Here is a 21,892-nt window from a genome sequence, read left to right as displayed (position 1 = left end):
TTGCAAACCCTCCAACATGACCCGTTCCATTAGGTACAAAATGCTCTGCTCCTGGACTTCCTTCTTAATTTATGATTGCAGTCTCATATGTTGAAACACTTCTCATCTATTAACTAGTTCAACACAGGTGACTGCAATCATAAATTAGGTGGGAAGTACAGGAGCAGAGCATTTTGTACCTAATGAAAGTGGTCATGTTGGAGGGTAGGCTATTGTAACTCATCAGCCAATGCCAAAATCTTTTTAATAACATCCATTTCTCTTCCACTTCTTCATGTGCATAGATGTGCATTTAGCTAGAGCAGTGGTTCTCAAACTTGGTCCTCAGGACCCCAAACAGTTCACGTTTTCCAGGTCGCCCAGCAGGTGTGCACATGTGTTTATTACTCACTAATGCATTTAAAAGATCCACAGGTGGAGCTAATGCTTTTCACTTGTTATTCTGTGAGACCTGGAAAACATGCACTGTTTGGGGTCCTGAGGACCGAGTTTGAGAACCTGTTGTCTAGAGACACAGCAGAGGAGCTGATCCATCACCATTTATTTAACATGGAGTTCTACACAGAGAAACAATTATAGAGTCTTGCAAAACTAAAATGAATCAATAATTAATGTATCTTATTTGTCTACAGTGCAATGTATAATCATATATTTATCTACAGTGCCATGTACAGTACATTCTTACTGGCAGATATGATGTCGAAATTGCCTCAAGGCTAGCATGCACGCATCCTCTGTGATAACTGCGATTTTTAACAAAAACATATGCAATAATAAATAAGATAACAAAAAGAAGCAAAAGATGTAATATAAGCTATGGCATGTCAAAATCATCCGATATATGAAAATATGCAAATTGGATTATTCCTATATTGGCTTGATTTGACCTGAAACAAATAGTTCAAAGCCTATTTTCAAATGTGACCTTCCAAAAAAAATAAAAAATTTATTTACAATACATAAACTTTATATGCCTGCTGATCAGTGTTTGATGTAGAGAGGATGGAGAGGAAGAAGGGAAAAAGCAGGGATAAAAAGAGGGTGGAGAAGCATGGCAGACCACCAGAGGGGGATTACATGATTAAAGTAAGGGACTCACAAAAATTAACCAGCCACAGACTCAAAAGGAGATGGTAGGAGTACGGCATGTTGTAATATGAAACCCAAGGCTCCCACATTACAGTATTAATGGACATCATAAATTTTATTTCTCGGTTTGAAATATTCTCATAAGAATCACTTGCATGGAAGGAAAGGAGGGTTATTTCCAATCTGCATTGACCTGAAATGTAGCCACTGAGATAATGTCTTGAAAAGGCTAATTATTATGTCACATGGCTGCAAAAATACTTGATTTTTTTTGTGAGTGTGGTGGTTAATTGACGGGGAGGTCTATCCCAGCCTTTGTCGGATCTGAGAAATAGAAAACTTCAGTTTTCTGTGGGTGATCTTTTATCTAGAATGAAGGCTATTGTTTAACATTTCTTCTTGAAGTTTGTTGAGTGATAAGGTTGGATTAGCTATCATTAGAGGCACATCATCTGCATGGACAGCAATTTTATGTTCCACTTCTCCAGCTTTTATAATGTGTGTTTTAAAAGATCGTTAAGGCAAGGAGGCACCATTGGCTTGTTCCATTACATACTGAATGGAGATGATGTGGCAACATTAGCTGTACTTGTTTTGGGGCCATGACCCCATCAAGAAATGTACCATTAGAAACATTGCCCTGAGCATTCTAGACATGAAAGGCCATGAGATTCTTTTGAAGGCTATTTTCTTGACATCTAATATCTTAAGAGGGGAGGCACACTTTTGCATGTACATAGAGTAATTCAGGTCACTAATTCATCTGGTATTATTGAGAACCTGTAAGTCTAGTATAAAACCAGCCTTACTTGGATATATTGGTATATACAGTATTTTCAGATGAACATTTAATACTTAAAGTAGTCTGTAATTTTCACAAAATTGGATCATTCCCTGGTTAGGTATCACAATAATATTAGGGCAGCATAGTTGACATAATGGTTAGTATTATATCTCAGAGAACTGGGTTCAATTGTTACCAAGGGCCTAACTGTGTGGAGTTTGATTGTTCTGCCCACATTTGCGTGGGTGTCCTCCAGGTACTCCAGTTTCCTCTCACAGTCCAAAAACATACCAGTAGGTTTGTTGGCTTTTTAAGAAATAAATTAACCCTAATGTATGTATATGAATATATATATATATAAATATGTGTGTGTGTGTACACATGTGGTAAGGAATATAGGGCCTGATTCGTAGTTGTATGCTATGCCGCTATTTATGCAGTTGGCCAATGCCTCTGCGATGACGCCAAATGATTGGCATTTATGGACATTCGTGGGTGGTAATAGAGGGTTGTTTGAAAAATGTGAAGGTGATACAACCATTTTATAGGCATGTCAGAGGCAGCAACTGCATCTTTGTATGCAGTATAAATGGCTCCAACATCTCAGTTCCCACGGCCATTCTTCATGACCTTAGGTTTACTCAGAAATTGATTTTCAAAAGGATCTGTGACCGATGCTGCATCTTGGATTTGCAAAGCCGCAGGTGGTCATCATAATACATTCCTCGGCCGCTGCGACATTTACATATTTACTCACAGTATCTGCAGGGCCCAGAGTGAGGAGAATTTAAGCCTTCGCTTTACCACTTTAATCTCTTCTGATGTGATATCTGCAACCAAAAGCACCCGCTGATTGTACGAAAGCTTTTTTTAGGAGTATAGGAAGAAGACAGTCAGGCTGACACAGAAACCTTGGCAGATTATAGAAAGATTCAAAATTATCTTAAAATTCCTGGGGTCACAAGTAATTTGAATACCATTACTCTCTTTGATCTCACTGCTCAGACCAAAGGCCTGAATCAGCAGTGGACGCTATTGCAGTAGTGGCTGTGTCTCGTGTCGCAGCCGCTACTGCGTCTTTATTCTAATGCTGCAGCTGATGGACATCCCATTGAGATGGCCACAGATTATGGTGAAAATCGGTGCACAATTGCCCACACCATAAGACACTGCACTGCATCTTTAGACACTTGTGCTGATACACCCCCCCTCCAGTTACCACCCAGAAATGCCCATCAAAAGTGCATTGATGTGTCTTGTGCTGTAACCTTGGGATGCATGCACAGTGTGGCTTGGAGGCATGTGCAAAGGGAACCTATCGGCCCCTTGCCCCTAATGGCTTCCCTGTGTCCACCTCTGAATCACCCCCCAAGGAACTCTTTTGTCAAAGTTTGTTTGTAAAAACAGTGTCCACCTTATCAGCTTTATCATAAAATCACTGCTGCAACTTTTGAAGTGTGTTAGCAGCCTTGCAAGAGAGAACTGCATTCAATTGGTCTATAAGGGCATTGATCAGGGGGTTTGTTTATGTTGCAGAGCAAATAAGCTATTTTGAGTCTAAAGTATTTAGTAAGCTGCAAAGTTTCATTGGAAGCATTGCTAATTATTTTAACTCTTATGAAGCTCTATTCATCAGCACTTAATTTCTACAAAAGCAGGTGAAAATTAACATTTTCACCTGCAATTGTAGAAATTAAGTTATCGGCCCATTCATCATAAAGTTGCTTACCGGAATGGCCGGCTGTCCCCATACACTAGTATGGGGACAGAATTCATCAAGCTCCGAAAATACAATATTTTCAGAGCTTAACTGCTGGAGCATTCACCATCTTCAGATGGCGAGTGCTGCCGCTAACAACTCCTTCCCTATGGGAAGGATATCCGGGTTGCGAAGAGAGATCCTTTCTGATTCCTCAGCCCCTGTCCAGCTCCTTCCGCTGGACTCCAAGGTTCTTATGCGCATGAGTGACCTGTAGATCACGCATGTGCACTAGTTTCATTGCTCTGAAAGGAGCAGTGAAAAAACTTGTGGAGACAGCTGATTTTCGGATCAGCTGTATCCGCGCCGCAGCAATGACCACAATTATTAACATGTTGAATAGAGCCCACAGTGGCATTATTATATTCCCATAAGAATCCTGGTGCACTCCACCATGAGGTATTAAGTAAAAAAAAAATCTTCATAATTGCTTACTTCATTTCTTGAAATTGGAATTGTTTCAGGTTTTGCAAATCATCTAGGTACTACTGTATGTAATATTTAATTAATTAATTAATTAAAAAAAAAAAATACTATTGCAAGATCTGTCAAAGAGTATGGAGATCATATGAGAGAGTTTATGTGGATGCATGAGTAACTTTGATGAGGCACCAAAACTTTTGCTGTGAAGTTTTTTAAGGATCCAAGATTCATATAGTTCCAGCCATTTAAGGAGACCCATAAGCATCTGAAATTCTTTTCAGTGGGTGGAAATGCCTTATGTAGATGTGGGAGTTGTTTTGTCTAGATGAAGGGTTGAATACTATGTTGAAATTGCCTCCTATAATTATAGTGTCCTGTGCAACTTGCTGAGCACATGCTAAGGCTTTCCTTAAAAAGATGCTTTATTCTTGACTGGGAAGACTTTCATAGTGGTAAATTGGGTCAGCATTGAACAGTATAAAAATTGCCACTGCCTGCTTTTTACAATCTAAAGCAAAAATCTTTGTTTAACTTGTAGGCAAGAGTGGGTACTTGCTAAGCATGACTCATCTCTCTTCTGTAACCATTGTATGTTTTTTAAGGGAATTCAGGCCATTTACTTTAATTGAAAGAACCTTCTGGGATATTGAATCCATACTAGGGGGTATCATAAAGTTTCAATTATCACCATGAACAGAATGAGATAGGAAGTTAAATGTGGTATGTTGAACTTAAGTCTTCTCCACATAGTCGCCCTGCAGAGCCACACATTTCTACCAGCGTTTCTTGACCTTCTGCAACCCATCATTATAGAAGTCATGCAATTTCCTCGAGAACCACTGTTCCACTTCCAGAATTACAAAAATTGTGTTTGCAAATCGCCTACTCTGAAGTGGCTTCTTCATCTTAGGGAATACAAAGAAGTCACCGGGTGCGAGATCAGGCGAATAAGGGGATGGGGCAAAATTTCATAGCCACACCCAGTGCTATTTTTCAGCAGGAACAAGAAGGATCTCAGTTTGCTTGGCCAGAATATGTAGGTGCATTATCAGCTAAGAGACGGATGCCTTTTGCTGATCATACCATGGCAGCTTTCTTTCATGGCATCTCGCAATTTCTGCAGAAGGGTGCAGTAGTAAGCACTGGTAAAGGTCTGACCCTTCAGAAAGTAATCGGTTAGGATTACGTCATTACAGTTCCGAAAAGCGGACAGCATGAACTTCCATGCAGACTTCTGCACCTTGGCTTTTTTGGGAGGGCGTGAGAAGGGGTGTTTCCACTCCTTGTTCATTTCTTTAGTCTCCGGATCGTACAGGAAGAGCCAGCATTTACCCATAGTCAAGAGACGTGCGAATACATTTTCTTTTCGTCCTGCTCATTCAGAGTCAACAAAAGTTCACATTGAGTTTGCTTGTTAAATGGGGTCAGCAAGCGGGAAACCCATTGTGATGACACTTTAGACATGCAGTTGCTCATGCATAATCTTCCACACACTTCCATAACTAAGACCAACTTATTTCATGATCACTTCAATGGTTATTTGTCTGTCTTCGAGGACAAGAGCATCCACTTTCCTCACCTTGTCAAGATCATCCATGATTGAGGGTCTCCCAGATCGAGGCTCATCTGAGAGGGACATATGTCCAGTTTGAAGTTCCTTTTCCACCTCACAACAGTGTCATATAGTGGATTTTCATCACCATAAACAGTCACCATTTCATCATGGATTTGGCAGTTCCTCCTTTAAATGGAGGAACTTAATAACACTGCAGGCTTCAGGTTTGTCCATCATGCTGGTTACTGACCTCTACCAGCTCCAGAAACAAAAAAGTGGACATAAGTAGCTGTAATTTACAACATCATGCACATAAGGATCAATGATTATGTTGATCAAGTTACATCCGGATATTTCAAAAACTTCATGGTGATAGTTAACATTTTTTGATACCCCCTCGTATATGGAGATTACACTCAAAATCGGGAGAGGAATATATAATAAAAAATAAAAGTTAGTCCACCTGAATGAGGGAGGGACAAGAATGGTGGGATACATAGATGTGTAAGAAAGCATGTGAGGTGAGCGAAAATTCTTACAGATGAAACTCTTATTTAATAGAGCACTAATCAGGTTCATTAGAAAAATTGCAGCCAAAAAGAAGTTTATGTTACAGAACTAAAGGTGCTTAGGGGTGTGGCTGGTGGAATTAAGCTATAGTACAGGTACTGTAGGTGGAATCAGAAACTTTGCTTAAATGACCAGAAACATTATCTGATCATTCTAATGTGACAGAGTCAGGCAAAATGGTAGGTGGTTGAAGTATTGGCTGATGTTAGAAGGGGAAGATGTTCTATGAAGATGTCCTATGAATGAAGGATGAAGTAAGGGAGGGCTAGAGGAGAAAAAGGAGTAGGATGAAGAAAAGTAACAGGTTCACAAGTGGATTTTATCAGCTTATGCAATAAAAGTGGATTGTTAATGAGTAGGTTGGGCATGAAAGCTTCTATCAAACAGAAAAAAATCATAAAAACTGCATTAAACAAAAGAAACTATTAAGAGTAATCATAGGACCATGTTACAGCAACAACAATGGTGCTCCAGCCTTAAAGAGCAAGGCATCATTGACAAAGTAGACTAGTAATATTCAGCCATGGAAGTGAAGACTCTTGAGCAATGCAAACACTTACTTTGGTCAACTCAGGTGCAAGTAGTTCCGCTCTTTGAGGCTTGGTAAATAAACTCTTGTTGGATGTCAGAATGGTGTATGTTACAATTTCAAGCTTGGAAAAAGTAGAAAAGGGCCCTAGACGGCACACCCTGAATATATATATATATATATATATTTCAAGCTTGGCAAAGATTTATTGTCCTTGTTGTACTGACTTAGCAACTTGAATTGAATTTCCATTAAATACCTATAGCTGGGAAACAGTTACTGTTATTTGTTATTATGTTGTTGGAGGATTCATGTAAACTGTTCCCGTAATTTCTATATGGTGGAGGGGTCCAAATTGTGGAAAATTTTAAGTTGCAAACCCTGTTGGTAGGAATGTGAATTAGGCATTGAGAAAAGCAAATGGTTATGGGCATACAGGTAAGAGATGGTGGGTGTAATGACAGTCTCCCGGTATAAAGATTAGTTCTTTGACGCATTTCACCATTTCAAATGATGGTTTCTTCACAAAGCACATGCCTTCTGAGGAAACCATTATTTCAATTGGTGAAATGTTTCAAAAACCTTATCTTTCTATCTGGGGATGCTCATTACACCCATAAAATCTTACCCATATACATAACTTTTCACATAGCAGTGCCAAGGCCAAAGCCCATAAAACCCAAATAAGCCAAGCATCCAGACAACACTGAAGTGGTGAACATGTTGCTTTTTCTGCCTATAGGCTTGTTTTCACCAGACAAAAATGCTGGAGAGTTGCCTGAGTATTCGGGCACAAAGTTATTATATTTCTATCAAAGCATTGTGGTGCTGGATCACATAATAGACTGACTTTCATTCATATTGATTGTCTTTATTGACTTTTATTGTCTATTGTACCAATGTTGGGGCGTCATATCTGCTGATATAACATCACTTATACCTTGGATTGGAGAGAGAGTTACTGTAGTACAAACTGTTCAATGATTTATCTACGTTTATCTACATTCAGAGATGTATGCTATTGCCATTGCAGCAGAGATCCCCTATGTAGCTGCTGTGCAAAAATATAAAAAGTCGCAGACACTGAGGATTGTATTGAGACCGACACCTGTGGCTTTGCAAATACACGTATCTGTATACAAAGATGCAGCATTGGTTGCACATGATTTGATTACCACAGTTCTGAGTAACCCTATGGCAGCTCAGAAGGGCTGTGGGTACTGAGATGCCAGAGCTATGTTCACTGCATACAGGATCGCAGACGCAGGCTGTGACATGCCCAGAAAATGGTCTGTATTCATTGCCACCACTCACTGTTACCTCCCCTATTTTCTCCCTGACTGTCAACCAAACTGCAAATAAGAAGTCACTGTGAGCAACTAAGGTAATGTATCTTGATGCATGCTCAGTGTGACCTAGATGCATGCATTGCTCATCTGCATAAATATTGGTATTGCGCCCATCTCTAAATCAGGCCCTATATTAAGATCAATGGCCTGATTCAGAGTTGTACGCAAACCCAATGGTTTGCATACAACTCCTATTGTTGGAATTCTGCACATGCACATGATCTGCACTGTGTATGTACAGGTCTCCTTCTACAACTATGGTCACAATGCCCCTAAACCACAGCATGATTGAGTGGAAACAACTTCCAGTGTTCTCAAAAACAGGGGAGTGTTGCCCTCATTTTCTGGGAGTGCTGAGGCCAGTCTCTGAATCTTCTGATGCAGAATAACAGGTCTCGGCTACGGAACTCTGACAGCCATTCTGAGTAACCTTAGGGGCATATTCAATTAGATGCAAGAATAGAAAAAGTCCCGCACATGCAGGGTTATTCGCACAGGTGCAGGATATTTGCTACTCAATTAGGTGCAGGGTTTTTAATTTTTTGAGCAGGGCAGGTTTATTTTTTCTCGCAACCCAAGACCATGACCAATTTTTCCTAAAATCCATAGTTTTAGGAAAAATGGTCGGGAATTGTTCTGGGACCCCTGCGGCACCCCCTCCCTTATGACTAATTAAGCAATTGGAGGTTTCCAATTAGCTTAATTAGTGCAATATATACTCACCTTCTGGCAGGACTGTTCTCTCTTCTGCATCTCTGGCATGCTGAAGGCACTTCCTCTGACGTCTGCAGACTGGGTGAGTATGTGAGAGCGCTGTCATGCCTGTCAGTGTGTGTGTGTGACCCAGTGACCCCGTCATGTGTGTGTGATCCAAGCGTACTGTTCAGTCAATTAGCTCACGTTGGTTGTCTTCTCCAGTGTAGTAGACAGTAGCAGCCAGGAATGAGAAGAAGCAGTAGCCAAGCACTGCAGACCGGAGCCACCGGAACAGGTGAGTTATTTTTGTCTTTTTCCACGTACCTCTGGATTTTCAATGCTGAAAACACAGCGTGCATTTTTTGAAATTTGGATACCTCAGGTATCAGGAGCACGCATATCCGTGGTAATCCAAAATTGGTTGCGAGGTCCATGTGATTTTTTGCAGTTAAACCCTTGCGGAAAATGTCATATGCTTAGGCTCACTCAGATGGCCGATGCTGTGACCGATAGTCACGATGGTGATCCAGTGCTGAGTCTTCGGATGCAATGCAGCAGTCTTAGATCTGTGATGCGTCAGATGTCCTCAGATGCCTCATGCAGCATTAACATATGTTAGCATTACTGCCGCATGCAAAGATGCAGCAGCGACGCCAACAGCATACAACTTTGAATCAGAGCCCAAGTTGCTAAATTAACATATGTAGTGTTCAGTGTTAAAGTGAACCAAATACAATCAGATTTTATAATATAGTATAAATTAAACATGGTACTATGTAATTGAAACAGTAAAAACAATTAAAAGTCAATGGTTAATTAATTAATTACACTTCAACTTTGAAATCCATTTTCTAAAAGACTGACTCTCATGGACAAACAAACTTCGTAAAATTTTTTGTACCTTGGTTTTATATTTTAAACATTTGTTGTTATATAACCGTTGAGCTCTATAGTGCTGCGTTAATTGTTGTTATCTTATTGTTCTTGACAAAAGAGCTAATAATAAGCAGTGTATATTCATTACTCATGCGGAGCATAATTTAAACACGTCTTTCCAATATGGCTACTAGGCCACACATCCCAGTCATAAAGTTCATAGGGAATATTTTAGAAAATTCTGCAGCAGTTGGAAATTAAAAAAACATAATATAATTAGGACAGATGAGGTCTAATTCAGTGACTAAATCATGGCTTCAAATTTATTGAAAGTGGTGTTAACTTGTAAAGAGCACCAAAAGAAGCTAAATTATTGATTGGAATAGAGATGTGAGGGGGATACAAGGAAGTTGGCCATTCACAAATGCAATATGTTGGCATGCCTAGACCTCAGAAACTTGTATGCATGGGTTCAACCCTATCACTATATGAAATATATCTAGTGCTATACAAATAAGTGTAAATAGAGGACATTCCTTCTCGGTCCATTTTGTATCACTAAAGAAGAGCATAAAATCCTTCTCTGCTGTAGTAAGCTTACAACCCTGAACCAGACCATCTGCATATTATTTATAGCTCTAGTGCACAGGTTCTCAAACTCGGTCCTCAGGACCCCCAACAGTGCATGTTTTCCAGCTTTCCACACAGAATCACAAGTTAAATAATTAGCTCCACCTGTGGATCTTTCAAAATGTGTCAGTGAGTAATGAATACACCTGTGCACTTGCTAGGTGTCCTGCAAAACATGACCTGTATGGGGTCCTGAGGACAGAGTTTTAGAGCTACTGCTCTAGTGGTTTTATCTTTTGCCCTCTATAAAGGAGGCAACACCCAACTGTTCCAGTTGAATTATACTATAGTCATCCTGTTGGCTACACTTTGCACATATTTCAATATTTAAGTTTATGAGGGATAGAAGTCTGTAATTGGAACAGAGCGAAGGCTCCTTGCCCTCATATTGTTTTTTGAAGTGTTAGAGAGCAAATTAATATTTTTGTTACCAAATTCATTGAAGATATGTTTACATTTGGTAACCAAATGTTTCATCATATTAGGGATTTGTCTATTCAATTAATCTCTTAAAGTCAACTTGACTAAATTCATTCTTGCATTGTCTTGTTATGATTTATTTATGCATTGCTTCCAGCACCTTCATCCTATCTAGAACATTGCTAACCTGGCATTGTAATTTTTGGTGAGTACCATGCTTTATCAAACTAATGGCACATGGGGCCTGATTCATTACCGATCTCAACTGCGATTACGCACGCAGTATACATCGCAGTGCACGTGCACAAAGACTTCACTGCGATCGGTGACTATGCAGACACATCGCAGAGTGATTGACAGGAAGTGAGCGTTTGGGGGTGGTGACAGGGGGGGTTGGCGAAACGCAGGCGTGCTAGTGCGTTTGAATGCTGTTACAGGGGTGTGCATAAATTAGCCATTGTGATGCCATACTCAGCTTGGGCTTTCACTGCGTGCGATGAGGTTAGCAATTCCTGAGTAAAGTCAGAGCATGTGCAAGTGAGCGTGAAGCTCCGATTGTACTCGATGTTATCGATGGTTTCGCAGACTTGAAAAGTATTGCGGATGTGTGTAAAGTGGGCGTCCTTATATTTGGCTGCGATGGCATTGCAATCATTAGCATATTTTCACAGTGAGACTGCGTGCGTAATCGCAGCAGCGATCGGAATAGTTATCCATAATGAATAAGACCCATAGTAATGTTCAGTGAGAAGTATTTTTTCTGACTTGTTTTACATCCACCTGTACCAAAGTGTTCTGCAAAAAAGATTTGTTCTATCTCCGGATTATGTATGGTCATTAGTACTTTGGAGAGAGGGAAAGCATGATTTGCTCATTTAGAAGTGCACTATGGACCTCATTCAGACCCGCTCGCAAGCGGGTTGATGTTTGGCTGTGCGCACGCGCAGCAGCCGCACTGCGCTTGCGCAAGCCCCGTAGCGAGAGAATAATTCTCTCGCTCCGGGGCTCACTACAAAAGGGGCGGCTGTCGATGTTAATCGACAGCTCGCCCCGTTTTGTAGGTGTTTGAGGGGGGGTGGTTTCACAAACGTAGGCGTTCCCAAGCAAACGCTTGCAGTTTGTGGGTGGCCCCACTGACATTACCAGTGATGTCAGTGGGAGAGCTTCCGGGGCTTGCGGCAGCCGAGACCCTACCTCAAGGGTCTCGTTGCAAGCCCCGATGGTCGCGATGGTCTCAACCAACGCGACCATCACCCTGATCACTCGCGAAGGCTGTGGGTGGTAACCCACAGCCTAGCGAGTGGCCAGAAGGCCGGAACATTTTTAACATGCGGCAGCCCTCATTCAGAGCGAGTGCTTGCATTTTGCGAGCGGCTCTGAATGAGGTCCTATGTCCCTATTTATTCATCTGCTATGGTATTTTACAACTACTGAAAACTTATATTAGCGTATGTACATTTATATATGTACCGCAACTGGAAAAGTAAATATGTTGTTTTCACATACTGTACTACTGCTACCATCACAACCTTTATGGTACAATAGTGTAATGGATGCCCTTTTGCAGGTCTAAAGGTTTATACATGCCACTACATGCAACATAGTAATGTATGATTCCATATTCAGGCCTTTATATTTATGATACTGCCCCTTGAATGCTATTTCATGCGACATGAGGTGCAGACTGATGGTATGTAGCTTTATGAACATCATTTTCTGTAGTACCTCCGGAGTGGAAAAGAGTACTAGTAAAGTCAGTATAGTGTGAGATATGTATAGCCTGCAATCTATTGTTGCTGTGCCCATACAAAAGCTATTTGCAGTAATTATGAGACATACAGTTTGACTATTTATTAGCTTTTCATTATTAATGCCACCCACAGTTTTTCAGAATTTTCAACAGTCACATAATTATACATAAGAAAATAATGACAGAAATAAAGGAAAGTACAATGTTAGAACTATTTTAATTATACTGATATATGATCGCCATCAGCTCGCTAGGAGGGAGCCGCCACCATCTTCTCATCTTAACTGCTTGGATGCTGTTAACAGGAATAATGGCTGGAACACTGCTTGCTCGGGGGTTTGCTCCTTATGATTTTACTTAAACGACCCTAGGCGTTTGAAGGACAGAGTGTGCAGAACCTCCATGCAGATGATAGCACTACTGCTGCCTTGCTTCTGCATACTGTGTGATATTTTATATCTGCTTCTGACCTAAGGCTTTGTTACTGTATTCTCTGTCTGTTGCCTGCTATAACCCCTGGCTTATGCTCCTTGCCACATGCCCTGACCAATTGTTTATTGTACTGGATACTCCTGGCATGCAGCGTCCTGTAATTTTTGGCTTGTATTACTGGATTCTCCTTGCTTTTCTTGTCTGTCCTGACTTTCATATCATTCCTGGGTGTCCAATTGCTCATCCCAGTGCCAGTGCTACTTTCTACCTGCAGTCCATCAAAGTACTGTACTAGTGTCCATATCCCTATGCTAGCTGACCCTTAAATAAGCCCCAACCAGGGCTGCCAAGAGAAATCCTGGGCCCCAGTACAGCAACTTCCCAGGGACAGGGCTGGACCTCTTTGGGGGCGTGTCTAACATGTGAAGCCACCCACAGGAGCATGACATGGCTACCAGCAGCTGGGACATAAGTATTCACTATTAGGATCATACCTCCCGACATTGGTGATTCAGCAGTTGGGACACCTGTGCGCCAGAGGCGTGGTATTATGGCATGCCCCCGTTAAAATTGATGTCCTTAGGTCCCCATAAATCACCCTGGCATAGGGTTCACTTTTTGATATATTTATATATATATATATATATATATATATAGATATGTGTGTTTAAGTGTAATATATATATGTGTGTATAAATATATGTGTGTATATATACAGTATATATTACACACACACATAAATTATATAACACACTTTTAGATATAACATATATATATATTAGGGGTGTGCACCGGACACTTTTCGTGTTTTGTGTTTTGGTTTTGGATCTGGATCTTTCTTCGTGTTTTGGATCTGGATTGGTTTTGCCAAAACCACCCTTCCGTGTTTTGGGTTCTGGGTTTTGTGTTTTGGATCTGGATTTTTTCTTAAAAAATAAAAAAAAACGCTAAAATCACATAAATGGGCCTTTTTTTGTTCCTACGCTATTAATAACCCCAATAACATTAATTTCCACTCATTTCCACTCTATTCTGAACACCTCACACCTCACAATATTGTTTTTAGGCCAAAAGGTTGTACCGAGGAAGCTGGATGACTATGCTAAGCGACACAAGGGGGCGGCACAAACACGTGGCCCATCTAGGAGTGGCACTGCAGTGGCAGACAGGAAGCCAATCAGCGTTATGGTGCCCATTTGCATGTAGCACGAACCCGGGAGATCCGTGCTACATGCATCTGTGTGATTGGCACAGAGCAATGACAGGTCCGTGAGACCCGTCTGTGCTGCTGTGGTAAAAAAAAAAAAAAAAAAACCTGTGTAAAAAAAGAAAAAAATGGCGTGCACCCCCCCAAAAAAGAGCAACCAGCCCCGGGCATTAGTAACCCAGTGCTGGGTGTGCTTAAATACAGGGGACAAACGACGTAGGGGTCCCCTGTACTTAAGCACAACCAGCACCGGGCTAGTCAGAACCAGCGCTGGTTGCCAAAATACGGGGGACAAACGACGTAGGGGTCCCCTGTATTCTGCGCAACCAGCTCTGGGCTCTGATCCGGTCCTGGTTCTGGAAATATAGGGGACAAAAAATGAGTAGGGTTCCCCTGTATGTTCCAGAACCAGCACTGGACTTTTTCTAGCGGGGGGCTGATGCCACAGCCAGGGGAGCCCTTTCACCGGGCCCCCCAGCCGCAGCATCAACCCTGACCGCTAGTCAGCCCAGGCCGGGGATCCCTGGAGAGCTGGGGACCCCCCCAATAAAGGGGTCACCCTCTCCAGGGCACCCCAGGCCCAGGCTGATAGCCCGGGGCTATCCCCGCCACCCCTGGTGGTGGTGGGTGGCGGGTTGATTGTGTGGTGTGGTGTAAATAAAGAATATCAAACATTGTCTTTACAAGTAGAACTGCAAGTCCCAGCTAGCCTGCCCCGCATGCTGGTACTTGGAGAACCACAAGTACCAGCATGCAGGGCATTAAGGGCCCACTAGTACCTGTAGTTCACCTGTAAAAAAAATGTTTAAAAAAACACAGGACACACACACCGTGACAGTATAAGTTTATTAAACATACATACACACACACACATGTACACATACTCACTTATGTAACCTGTAGCATCGGTCCACTTGTCCGGTAAAGTATCCCTAGGGGACCTGTGAAAAAAAACATACTCACCATCTCCTATGCGAGGTTCTGTCCTCTTCGTTCCAAAGTAGGCATCCCCGGACTTGGCAAAAAAAAAAACGAAAACGCGATCCACGAACTTAGTACCGTTCTATAGAACGGTACTTCCCGAATGAGAGCTTAGCGGCGGGGTATCACCATGGAAACCCCGCTGCTAAGCGTTCATTGGCTGAGAGAGGTCATCTCCCGTCTCTCAGCCAATGAACGGCTCCCTCCATTGTAGTCAATGGTGGGAACCGCAGGGTAAACTTTAATAACCTTGCGGCTCCCAGCATTGACTACAATGGAGGGAGCCGTTCATTGGCTGAGAGAGACGGGAGATGGCCTCTCTCAGCCAATGAACGCTTAGCAGCGGGGTTTCCATGGTGATACCCCGCCGCTAAGCTCTCATTCGGGAAGTACCGTTCTATAGAACGGTACTAAGTTCGTGGATCGCGTTTTCGTTTTTTTTTTTTTGCCAAGTCCGGGGATGCCTACTTTGGAACGAAGAGGACAGAACCTCGCATAGGAGATGGTGAGTATGTTTTTTTTCACAGGTCCCCTATGGATACTTTACCGGACAAGTGGACCGATGCTACAGGGTTACATAGGTGAGTATGTGTACATGTGTGTGTGTGTGTGTGTATGTATGTTTAATAAACTTATACTGTCACGGTGTGTGTGTCCTGTGTTTTTTTTAAACATTTTTTTACAGGTGAACTACAGGTACTAGTGGGCCCTTAATGCCCTGCATGCTGGTACTTGTGGTTCTCCAAGTACCAGCATGCGGGGCAGGCTTGCTGGGACTTGCAGTTCTACTTGTAAAGACAATGTTTGATATTCTTTATTTACACCACACCACACAATCAACCCGCCACCCACCGCCACCAGGGGTGGCGGGGATAGCCCCGGGCTATCAGCATGGGCCTGGGGAGCCCTGGAGAGGGTGACCCCTTTATTGGGGGGGTCCCCAGCTCTCCAGGGATCCCCGGCCTGGGCTGACTAGCGGTCAGGGCTGATGCTGCGGCTGGGGGGCCCGGTGAAAGGGCTCCCCTGGCTGTGGCATCAGCCCCCCGCTAGAAAAAGTCCAGTGCTGGTTCTGGAACATACAGGGGAACCCTACTCATTTTTTTCCCCTGTATTTCCAGAACCAGGACCGGATCAGAGCCCAGAGCTGGTTGCGCAGAATACGGGGGACCCCTACGTCGTTTGTCCCCCGTATTTTGGCAACCAGCTCTGGTTCTGACTAGCCCAGTGCCGGTTGTGTTTAAGTACAGGGGACCCCTATGTCGTTTGTCCCCTGTATTTAAGCACACCCAGCACTGGGTCACTAATGCCCGGGGCTGGTTGCTCTTTTTTTGGGGGGGGGCACGCCATTTTTTTCTCTTTTTACACAGGTTTTTTTTTTTTTTTTTACCACAGCAGCACAGACGGGTCTCACGGACCCGTTAGTGCTCTGTGTCAATGACACAGATGCAAGTAGCACGGATCTCCTGGTCCGTGCGTGCATCTGTGTCATTGAAATACACAGCAGCACAGACGGGTCTCACTGACCCATCTGTGCTCTGTGTCACTGTCAATCACACAGATGCATGTAGCACGGATCTCACGAGTCCGTGCTACATGCAAATGAGCACCATAATGCTGATTGGCTGAGAGCCGTGACAGACGGCTCTGTCAGCCAATCAGCACTTTGCCCATTAAAGGCAAAGGCATTTTTTTTAAAATGGCCGCTCGAGGCAAAACCTCGAGATCCGACAGCAGATCTCGAGGTTTTGCCTCGGGAGAGGGATCCGGGGCAGACAGGGAGATCCGAGCTTGGGCTCGGATCGCCCCGGATCCCCGAAGTTCGGGTGGGTTCGGTTCTCAGGGAACCGAACCCGCTCATCCCTAATATATATATATATATATATATATATATATATATATATATATATATATATAAAGTCACTGAAGCCGGCACTCCACAACAAACAAAAGATACTTGGCTAGGTGCCATCCGAGGTAGGGGAAACCTGATGTTTAGAAATGAGTGAAAGAGTGGCACTCACGGTACTTAGTAAAAAAGACTCAGGTACACAAATGGTGTGTTGGATTCGACGTTTCAGTCGGTGAGGACTTTTATCAAGAACATAGAAAGGATACAAAGTACAAACCTTTATAGGACTGTGTTAGTGTGGTGAAGTGCTGCGCGCGCCCATCTTGCCAGTCGCCAGGTGGATGACGTCATCAGCATGCGGCCGAACCGTCACAGTGCACGTGGCGACGTTTGGCGTGTGACACTGGATGCGATGACACACACTTCCCGGCGTCAGCTGCATGTCAATGGGTTGGGTTATGTAAATGGTGTCCATAGAGACGATGTGTAACGTCAATAACAGCTGAAGTGTGCTGACATATTATGATAAACAACAATGTGATAAATGCATACAGATAAATAAACAGGATGCCAGCAATAGTGAAAAATAGCAAACATACACATGGATAAGCAAATACATACGTGCTAGGACAGAAACAACATATAACATATAAACTGCAATAGTCATGATATAATAAGTAATGGAAAAGACTATGCGACATATTGTAAGTTGATGCAATGGGCAATGAACTGGCAACCAAAAAGCGAATGGACATGTGAAACAAAATATATATGTAGACATGACTATACAATGTGCTGGTACCTCATAAATCAAGGGACATGTCCACTAAAAAAAGAAGAAAACCTGAGCAGGTTATTGGATATGACTAGACTTAAGAAATGACAAAACTGGAGTCAACAGGAAAAATTGCCTATGGTGTACTGAGGACAATGCCACGTTAGGGGTAGACAAGATCATAGTGACCACACAAGGTCAGATGAGGAGAGAGATGGGAAAAGTCCAAAACTGAGTTTGATTTACAAAACCTGGTATTCCAAGGGAGTCACCCACCCTAGTACTAACCAGGCCAAACACTGATTAGCTTCCAAGATCGGACGAGATCGGGCTTATCCAGTGTGAGTATGTTAGTAAACCTTTAAGAAGAAGAATAACCAACAATCTCTCCCACAATCATAACCTCTTAAGTAGGTCACGGATCACTACCTCTTGGTGGAACCTTGATCCAAAGACAAAAAAGGCATTGTACCTGAGTCTTTTTTACTAAGTCCCGTGAATGCCGCTGTTTCACTCGTTTATATATATATAAATATATATATATATATATATATATATATATAGATACATACACACACATATATGTCCTTGTAATGCTCGGCACTTCAAAAAAATATGAACAATGTTACCAGATGCCTTTCCCGAGTACTTAATACAGGCAACAGGGGAGAGAGGACGGCACTCAAGGTTAAATTAACCACTGAAAAAAGCAGGCACTTCAACTGCAGTGTAAGTAGTCTACTTACACTGCAGTTGGAGTGCCTGCTTTTTTCAGTGGTTAATTTAGCCTTGAGTGCCATCCTCTCGCCCCTGTTTCCTATATATATATATATATATATATATATATATATATATATGTATATATATATATATATATATATATATATATATATATATATATATTGTGATAGGATCACTGGTAAAGTGGTCTGTGGCAGGTACATTTGTCCCAGATTCCTGTCTTTTGTGTTTTAAACCCCCAGGAGAAAGTCTGCAGTGTAGCAGGCTTGAGTTTCGGCTTTTTGAAAAGCCGGTTTGGGACCTGGGGGTTGTGGGTGAGAGGAGAGGGAGGGCTCCACCCACGGCCACTCCAGGTTTTGGTTCTCGCAGCCTGGTAACAGGCTTGTTAGTTTTCCACCTGAGAGTGGCCAATATAAGCCTAGTGTGTTTAGGGCTGATTGTCTCACCTGGGAGAGCAGACAGGGAGTTTGCTCAGAGACACTGGAAAACCTAACTGTGAGTGTTGTGCTGTGCCTTGTTTGCTGGTGAGGGCATTAGGCCCTGCCAGGTTCTGGTAGTGAGGGAACCACCTGTAAAGTTAGAGCCCGGCCAGGGCTAGGTTTTATGTTTATGGTTTCTTTTGTTGTTTCTGTTTTGCACAATAAAGACTGGCGCCGACCAGCTTGTACTCTCTTCCAGACTGGTGTGCTGCTTCCCTGCTGCTGTGTGTGTGTAAGGAAGGAGTCCCCTACCCAGGAGAGGGACCTCCTAATCTGACTGTGTCACAATATGGTGGAGAATGCGGGCATCCACACACACTGAAGTTGCAGCGAGAGGAAAACTTTCCATTTAAAAATTAAAGGGACAGACACCCAATTTGTGAGTGTGGAAATAACACTGTGTCCTTGGAGTCCCATAGAGGAGGCATCAGCCAATGCTCAGAGAGGCAAGGTTCAGCTTCCAACCTACACCCCAGGACAAAATGGAGGACATTATTAAGGCCTTGCTCCAAGCTACATCAGCTCAGCAGGAATCTACCAGAGCTCAGCAGGAGATGAACAAACTTCAGCAGGAATCTACCTGGGCTCAGCAGGAATCTACCAGGGCTCAGCAGGAATCCACCAGGGTGCAACTGTTGGCCTTGGAGACAGCCCAGAGGCAACAACAGGTCGCCATCGAGGAAACCCGCCAGGCCTTAGCGGAAAACAGCCAGGCCATAAGAGAGGTGGTACAGCACCTGGTCGCCCGGCCCAGAGATGTTACTACTGGTCCTCCAACCACCACTTACTCCGTACGAGCCAGTCACTTCCTCCAAAAGATGACTTCGGGCGATGATGTGGAGGCCTATCTAGCCGCATTTGAAAGACCGACGGAAAGGGAGAGTTGGCCCCAGGAGCAGTGAGCAAGTCTGGTGGCACCTTTTTTGTCTGGGGAGCCACAAAAGGCCTATTTCGACTTATGCCTGGCTGATGCCAAGGACTATAAAAAACTAAAACAGGAGATTCTAACTCGCTTGGGAGTCACCACCTTTGTTCGTGCCCAACGGGTCCACCGCTGGGAGTTCCATAAGGACAAGCCTCCACGTTCACAGATGCATGACCTCGCCCATCTGTCCTCAAAATGGCTACAGCCCGAGACGCTGACGGGACCACAGATCGTGGAAAGGGTCGTGATGGACCGGTACCTGCGATCATTACCTGTGACTCTGCGCAAGTGGGTGAGCCATGCAGACCCTAAGTCCGCAGACCAGTTGGTCGAGCTGGTGGAGAGGTACGTGGCGGCTGAGGAGCTGATGAGTATGCACCACCGAGCCCCGATGGCGCACCGGCGAACTCCCACAGACACTGGTAAGACTGTTCCAGGGGAGAAGGGTGCTGGGCGGTGGAATGTACCTAAGACTGAGGGTGTAGAACCTGGAGACAGGCCTGCCAGGCCGGGAAGGTTCTTGCCCCGTAAACGACTAGACATTAAGATGACTCAGTGTTTCCGATGTGGTGGCTTCGGCCATATTGCCGCTAATTGTTCACTTACAACTGAACCTATGCAATGTGATACTGCTCATGCCTACCGCAGGGGGTCGTTCTTTGCACAGACAGCCTGTACGGCTGACCGGCAGGCTGAGACTGATAAGCACATGTGTGTACTCACTGTAGATGGCAACCGAGTAGAGGCACTGTTAGACTCTGGTAGCTTGGTGACACTTATAAAAGCTGAGCTGGTGAACCCCTTGCGGCGTGAGGGGAAAACTGTTGGTGTGACCTGCATACATGGGGATACTCGATATTATGTTACTGCCGAGGTGAACATCGAGACACCATGTGGTTCTGCTATAGTTTCTGTAGGTTCGGTGCATGGTCTGATGTACGATGCAATATTGGGGAGAGACTTTGCTCACTTCTGGAAGTTGTGGGAAAGCCGTTTTGTTCCAGAGATGAGACAACCCCGATCCATTTGAGAAGGTTGTCGATGTAGTGGAGGAGGGAGTTGCTTCTGAGTCAGAGTTATTCCCTTTTTCTACTATGATTGGCGAACTAGAGAATGCGGAGCGTGACGGTGGCCCGCCAACTGATGTGCCTCCCATTGAGGTGGGAAGTGTTGATGGGCCAGGTGATCGTCTGCCAGATTTAGAGGTCAGAAGAGAGGTCTTTGCCGTGGAGCAGTTGAATGACCCTACTTTGGTAAAAGCCAGGGAGAATGTAAAAGTAGTTGATGGTAAACCCGTAGACCCTGATAGTCCTTTGTCCTATCCCCACATGGCAATGTGGCAGGATTTGTTATATCAGGTGACTAAGAAGGGGGAAGATGTTGTGGAACAACTAATAGTTCCCAAAGCCTACAGAAGAGCAGTGTTGGATCTGGCCCATGGTCATATAATGACAGGCCATCTAGGGGTAGAGAAAACCACTGAGCGAATAATGCAGAGGTTTTTCTGGCCCGGGCTTCATAAAGAGGTATCTGACTTTTGCGCATCCTGCCCTGAGTGTCAGTATCATGCTCCCAGGCCACATTTTAAGGGTCCACTAATTCCATTGCCTATTATAGCGGTGCCGTTTGAAAGAATAGCGATGGATTTGGTTGGACCCTTAATGAAGTCTGCCAGGGGACACCAGTATATTCTAGTCATAATGGATTACGCTACCAGGTACCCGGAAGCGATCCCGTTGCGCAATACGTCAACCAAGACCATTGCCAGAGAGCTAGTTCATGTCTTTAGCAGGCTGGGTATACCTAAGGAGATACTGACCAGGGTACACCGTTTATGTCCAAAGTCATGAAAGAGTTATGCCGCCTGTTCAAAATCGAACAGTTAAGAACTTCGGTTTATCACCCCCAAACCGATGGGCTGGTCGAGAGGTTTAACAAGACGTTAAAACACATGCTTAGGAAAGTGGTCGACAAGGATGGTAGGGATTGGGATTACTTATTGCCGTATTTATTGTTGGCCATAAGAGAAGTTCCCCTGTCCTCCACCGGGTTTTCACCCTTCGACTTGTTGTA

At 43.6% G+C, this 21,892-nt stretch overlaps 1 protein-coding gene and 1 pseudogene across 1 annotated transcript in view; one reads left to right on the top strand and one right to left on the bottom strand.

The window, feature by feature from the left end:
- SLC6A19 (solute carrier family 6 member 19) overlaps window positions 1–21,892 on the top strand; it is a 152,966-nt gene that overhangs the window by 20,961 nt on the left and 110,113 nt on the right. The gene's annotated exons all lie outside the window — the stretch shown is intronic.
- On the bottom strand, window positions 17,914–18,033 carry LOC148507713 (5S ribosomal RNA; annotated as a pseudogene).

This window comes from Taudactylus pleione, unplaced genomic scaffold (genome assembly GCF_031769625.1).
Source record: "Taudactylus pleione unplaced genomic scaffold, aTauple2 ptg000386l, whole genome shotgun sequence".
Lineage (NCBI taxonomy): Eukaryota > Metazoa > Chordata > Amphibia > Anura > Myobatrachidae > Taudactylus > Taudactylus pleione.
Note: the sequence above shows the minus strand (reverse complement) of the source record. Positions and strands in the feature narration are given on the sequence as shown.